Source organism: Cynara cardunculus (assembly GCF_001531365.2).
Source record: "Cynara cardunculus var. scolymus isolate 2C chromosome LG 11, CcrdV1, whole genome shotgun sequence".
Classification (NCBI taxonomy): Eukaryota; Viridiplantae; Streptophyta; class Magnoliopsida; order Asterales; family Asteraceae; genus Cynara; species Cynara cardunculus.
The window spans coordinates 2,352,335-2,359,953 of record NC_037538.1 but is presented as its reverse complement, the minus strand read 5'-3'; positions in this window follow the sequence as shown (position 1 = coordinate 2,359,953).

Here is a 7,619-nt window from a genome sequence, read left to right as displayed (position 1 = left end):
GCTTTAACATACACATGATAACCAAACGTGGATAATATCGCCACTGCTTTTGTTCTCTTTGCAATGTTCTCGATATGGATAAGTGACTGCTCTCCTTTTTGTGATGGATCAGGAGGAATGGCTGGAACTGGTATAATTCTAGCTCTCAGACACCCGAAGAATGCATCAACAAATTCAAGGCCAGGTACATAAACCAACAAAACTCTATCTCCAGATTTGATATTTGGCTTATTGTTTGTCAAGAGACTATGAGCAATGTAGGAAGCATTAGCATCTAATTCTTTATACGTCCTTTGATTTATTGCTTCTCCTTTATCATTGGTCCAAGTATAAAGCGTCTTATTTGCAATGCATTCATGAGTTGCCCAATGCCTCAAATAACCATCGATAGATGAGATATCTGGAAATTCCACACCTAGTGCTTCATCTAGTTGTTTAGGAATCCATGAATGATTGTCTGATTTCATAGTGATTAATCTCTGCAAAACAATAATGATCAATCTTTGATTTCATAGTTATCATTTGTTTGTAGGAGTTTGTTTAATGCCTAATATCTTGAAATCTTTTTGTACCTTAACGTATGGAAAACTGGGTTCTGGATTGTCACTTGCGAAGTGCTTCATAACTAGAGAAAGAGCATAGGATGAATTCCTTTCTGTTAGCTCAAATGCCATTAGCCCTCCAACATAGAAAGTATTGTTCTGACCTTGAAGTTGGTGTTCCAACTTATCATAAAACCCATCCTTCATTTCTGCATTAGATTTGGCATTTTTCAGTTTAGAAATTTTCTAGGAAGCATGAATGGAAACCAAGATATCTGGTTCGAGTTATTTTAGTATACCTCGACTTCTAACATGAGGGAAGTACTTGAATCGTCGCTGTAAAGTTACTTTCTCAACCTTGCCTCCAATTCTTGTGACTGCATCTACTGCAAGTCGAATGACCTTTTCGCCCATGATATTTACTGAATTACCATATGACCAAAACAAGAAAATATTCGTATCTGAGTAGAATCTTTGCATCGCAACAGGATTTCCTATCGTTTTTGGATCATCCATGAACTCCTCGAAGTAATAAAACCCAACTGGGATATGCTCCAATCCGTCTATCTTCAACACAGTAGTATAGTAATCGATAGTCTCCACTTTACTAAATAAGTCCTTCTCAAGATTACTTAGATCCATAACCTCATTTACAGTCTCTTCTGCAACAAACAACAAATAGTTAGAATTGGTGCACATTTAATGGTGGGAACAAATGGTTTTTACCGAAAATTTTTCATTTACTAACAAACCTGTCTTCTTTAAAGGCGATCTGTAGGTCTTTCCACTATTTAAAGGAAATGAACCCGATATAATTAGTTTATCAAACTCCATATCTTTTCTTTCACCATCAACGATCTGAGTTCTGATAGTAATGTTGTTAGCGTTGCGTTTGACTGCTAATACCTGCGTATTACAGTGAACTTGTGCTGGAATCCGTTTGCTTATCTTGTCCCAAACACTCGTGTATCCACCTTTGAATCGTCTAATTTTTCCCGCCATTGAAGTTCTTGTGAATTCATGAACGTAAGCATAAGGCATATCCTCGACATATCCGTAACCTGAAGCTGTGAATCCATAGGCAATAGATTTAGGAACTGATTTTAGTCCATTAGCTTTGAGAAAGGAAGGAGTTAGTTCTGAAGCACTATCACTAACGGCATGCACCCCAATTCTACCCGTAGCCTTGGCCTCATCTTGGAGTTTCAAAGTTAATGATATGATGGAAAGGTAATCATCTATAACTTTTGTGTCATCGAACTTTCCTGTAGAGCTATCGATGATTGCAAACTTATGAGCATCTAATTCCTCCGTTTCAGCCTCGATTTCTTTGGCCAGATGAAAGATGGTTGGAGCACTATTTGCAGCTAGAACTTGACCTCCCAAATCATATATCCTCCCTGCAAAATGTTGCAACAATTACAATCTTTTAGTTTGGTTTCTTGAATGATTTCTATGATCCATCTAGTGAATGAAGAAATTATAGAAATGGGAAAAACAACATACCTTCAATATCTACAGATTCACACATGCCTCCTACAGAATGATGTTTTTCTAGAATAGTGATATTGGTGTAACCAAGTTTGCATAGAGCAAAGGCAGCCGATAAGCCACTTGGACCTGCCCCAATAATCCCAATTCTTGTGTCTGTATGAAAACTAGGATGCAACTTTGAGAACTCATCTTCTATTGTTGATCCTCTCTCCATGTTTTCTTAGCTAGTAAAATGTAAGATTCTTGTCGTATCTGATCTATAGTCAGAAATAGTAGATTTTCGTATAAACAAAATTTATTTGATATATACTATAATCAAAAATAGGGTCAGGTTAAGGAGAAACCCCCCCCCCCCYCCCCGAAAAAATGAAAAACCGAGAAACACCTTAATAACCGTTTATCTAGACGATATGTACAAGTACATAAAAATAATTTTTAAGTAACTTATCTGATATGCACATGTGCATAACATGCACACATTATGATACGCACATATGCATATAACATGCACACATGAATAGAATCAAGAAGCAACATCAATTACTTTTATACACATATAACATGCACACATGCATAAAAATCAATAAACAATATCAATTACTTATATGCACATATAACATGCACACATGCATAGAAATCAAGAAACAACGTTAATTACCTTTATGCACATGTGCATATCTTCCAGATGAATTGTTATATGATGTTCCTCAGTTTTTTATTTTTTGAGGTTCCCCCTAAACCTCCATATCTCTCTCTCTCTCTCTCTCTCTCTCTCTCTCTCTCTCTCTCTATATATATATATATATATATATATAGTTTTTGAGTTCCGACATCATAAAATGTTCCCATTTCCCTCCATTATGTACGTCCTAAAACACACAAAATGGAACGAAACGGAGTAGCAACTACCAAATGTCTAACATACATTTTATTCTTTTCAAACCCTATTCCGTGCAGGATTCAGTATTGTACATAATTTTGCATGCATGCAACAAGTAAAACGGAAATAAGAAGCAATTAATTAAGATATAAATGAAAGAAATATGATACCTTGAAGAAGCAGAGTAAGTATGCTGCAAATTCACGATATCTGCAAAAAAATTGTAGCAAGTTTTTTATGCATTGAAGCAGCAGGAGGGAGAGGGAGTGGGACTGCAACTACTCTTTGGATGGTTTTAATTAATATATGCTACAACTTTCATCTTCCATTTTTATAGTGGCACTACTGGTGAACTGGTGATCTTAATTAAGTCACCATTTTGTGCTTTAATTATATAAAAGTTGAATTTTGACTTAATTACGCACTCAGATTCAATGATCAAAGCTTGGAAGTGGTCATCGCCGTGTCCTACCAACTATATATGTTGAACAATTCAATAAATTAACGCCTTAATTTCCTCTAATATTATAATTATATATATATATATATATATATATATTAATATATTATAGAGAGAGATGAGGAGGTTTAGATGAGAACATGGTCAAAATAAGAAAACATAAAAAAAGTTAATTAAATTATATGTGATTTTTCAATTGAAATTACATGTGATTAAAGGGAACATATGGTCAACGTAAGGGTTGTATCAATGACATGGCTTGCGACCTAAATTGTATGAATCACGTGTGGTTTTAGTATAAAATTATACATGATCGGGTCGTTCTCTTATTTTCTGATCTAGTCATTGCTCTCGTATAAACCTGGGCCTTACACACACATATAGAGGACGATGATCAAAATGAGAACCACAAGAAGGTTATATATAAACATGTGTGAACTGATACAAAATATTTTTTATATTGATTTTTTTATTAAATGTTATGATTTTAGCTGTTGGTCTTATATGATCCCAAGTCTATGAAGCCATATATATATATATATATATATATATATATAGGTGGAGGTTCAAACAATAACACCTCCATTTTACGAGAACACTCTTATCACATGTGATAATACACATGAGAGGACCATGTGATGTGCGGACGACGTGTATATATATATATATATATATATATATATATGTCAACATCTAAAGTCTAACCATTGAATAGCCGATGTATGTGGACTTTACGACATTAAATCGCACAAACCGTATAGACCATTTGGTTTTGAACTTTTGTGGTACGATTTATGATTATTTTTTTTAAATCATTTAATTCGTGGTTTTGATTATTTTTGTACGATTTATGATTATTTTTTTTAAATCATTTTTTTTAAAAGTCTATCAAACAGAGATTATGAGATGATTTATGATCACAAAATAATTTACAAAAAGTTGTGAAATTATAATTAGTAAAAGTGTTAGCAAAATATTTATAATGGAACTGGTTACAATTATGAAACGAAAGTATTGTAAAACTTAATAGATGGATTTACGAACGAAACACGTTACGTTTACGAAATTGTTTTTCACAAGTTCGGTTAAACTTTGCTAGGCATTTCAACTTAATTATACTATAAAATAGTTTTCTAAAAGTAGTTTTTTGTTAATTGGGTTAAATGCATGAAATAGCAACCTACTTTCACAAAATTTCTTATTATATCATTCTACTTTTGTTTTTCTTTATTTCAGCAATGTACTTTCAAATTATTTTTTATTAAGGCATTGTACTTTAAAAAATCTACCCATAATAGCAATGGGTAACTTGTTACCTTTTAAACCGGTTAACCCTTTGACTTTTTTGTTTGTGTGGCTTTAATGAGATGATGTGGATGACACATTATTTTGATGACTTAACTAAAATTAAAATAAAAACTTATTTTAAATTATTATTAAAATTTTCATTTTTCATTGCTATTATCTAAAAAAACATTTATTTTTATTTTATTTTTTATTAAGCTGCATTCAAATTAAATATTCTTAGAGTAAAATATTTATTAAATAAATATGAAACATTATTTTCGAGATATATTTTATTTGTAAAGAAAGTAACTTTTCCTATTTTATATTATTCAAATAAATACATATCTTTTAAAGTTATCTTTAAAACATTAACGAAATAAATTGTTATCTATAATTTTTTAATATTGTTATATTAATAAATAATTCAAATAAATCTAATTAATTTAATATATTTATACGTCAAGTAAAAAGTTTTTAAACAAATATAATACATTCGTCAAGTAAAGATAATATTTTTTTGGTAAAAAATGAACAATCCTTATTTTTCTTTTTTCAAAAAACACATATTTTTTTAAAAATATTAGCGAGATATGTTGTGTTTTACTAGTTTTATTGATATAGGTATATTAATGAATAATTTAAAATTTTCTTAATTCATTTAATACATTTATTAAAAAACATGTAAAATATCTAAATATTAAAATTAAAAATACAGTGTTTAATAAGAACTAGTAGATGCTATAATAAAATAATTTTGAAAGTACAATGATGTAGTAAGAAAGTCACATCACTATAGTACATGTGGACAGCCTACGTGGACAATGAGGTGGCATGAAAACCTAGTATAATGGATAAATTTAAATCAAAAGGTTACTCAATGCTATAATGGGTAAATTTTTCAAAATACAATGTCCTAATAAAAGTTAATTTTGAAAGTACATTGTTGTAATAAGAAAAATTAAAAATACAATGTTATAATAAATAAATTTATGAAAGTAGATTGTTATTTTATGCATTTTGCTCTTTGTTAATTATATGGACATCCAATCCATCTTATTTGAACCTCGACTATAATCTCGGGACCTTGGAAGATAGTGAGAAAAAATTTGAGTGGCCTTGAGGGACTTGTTTTTATGCTAGGCGTTTAAATAAGAGTGTTGAATTTTACCGATAAATATTTACAAGGTAAATGTTTGGTAAACGACATCTAAACCAACCATCTCGATCACAAAAACCCCTCATGACAACGATCATGCCAAGGATTGTTCAATGCTAATATATCCAAATATATTCTACATGCATTCGTTTAAATAAATAAAACTAAAAAAAAGGAATCGAACGTAAACATACCTCAGTTCAGAAACGAGAAGAATCTGAACCCATCAATGTTTCAGTGGAATGAGCAATGACACATACAGAATCACCATATTTATAGAAGACGATAACGAAACACGTGGCAAAAACGAATGTAGACGTACACATAGAATTATATATATATATATATATATATATATATATATATATTCATGCATGCAGAGTTGTACCTTGGGCTTCCATGAATGAAACATATAGGTTTGAAAGGGTTTGGTGAATTTAATACTGCTACATTTGATTCTGTACGTGAAAGTTGCATACAAAAAAAGATGCAGGAATATCTGGGGAGTATATGCTGCAGGCCCAGCAAAAATTTAATGGTTGCCTCAAGAAACTCACACACAGTGAGACACCAAGAAAGACACACACTAAACACTCCAATTAGGGTTTGATCTCTTGATGTGCTTGAGATTCAGTTGCTATGGATTCAACTGTTAGTTCCCCCATTAAAGACTCTTTGATTTGTTTCCCAAAATGTACATCTTACACAATTTGTAAATAATTAAAGGAATGATCATATGAATAAGGTGATGCAATAAGTTTCGGTTTTGCAACGAAATAAATTGGACCCCAAAGAATTGAATCGTTTTCACACGGCATTTTGTTCCCCGTGTTGTATTAAGATCGAAAATTATTCCCAAACATAGTTATCACAATTGTTGTGTACGTCTTGAATCGAACCGTGGACCGATGGGATATTCCACCACGTCCCACAGGACCTCGACCACTACGCACAAACCCTTATGGTTGACTACCACTTGTTATCGGTTAGTTTTTTCAAATGTAAAACCTTACAACGTTGTACAAACACAGTAATTAATTACTTAATGCTTAATAAGTTGTTCTTTTAACTTTTTGACAAATGTCTTATTAGGGTGAACATATGTTGGTTTGGCCTCAAATTATTAAGCAACCCTTAATAATTTAGGTTGGTAGGGTTGTCCGAGTTTTTATGCAGCCTTATGCATATACTAAGGACTAAAGCATTAATTAAGGGGAGGTTAATGGCACCCCTATCCTCTTATAATCATACTCTTTTTGTTTCTTTTTTGTGTTTTTGTCTTTTTTTTATTTTTACATATTATAAAAAAAAATCGAGAAAACTATGAATTAAAAATCGTTTTTCACTTATTTGATCTGTAAGGCAAGCAAGTCATGATATGTAGCATTTTACGGTTAAAATGATCCAAATAACAAATTTTAAAAGTTTGATAATTTATTTAATAAAAAATATATGTAAAGATGATTTTTTTTTTTTGGTGAATAACTATGACTCGATGAGTTGTTCGATATACTTTTTTATTTTATTTTTTTCACAATCTTTTAATTACATCATTTTAAAAATATTATAATAACTCAAGAAATTTAAAATACTACTTTATGTAAAAGTGATTACATTTTTCAAGTCATTTTATAAAAATAACTTTTAAATTATACAATTTTAAAAAAGTTAAAATAATTTAAGTAACCAGTTTCCTAAAAAGTTCAATCATTTAATTATTCAAAAAAAATGCAACGACTTAATCATTTAACATAAAAAGAGTTTCAACACCTTATTCAATCAAAAAAGAGTTCAACAACT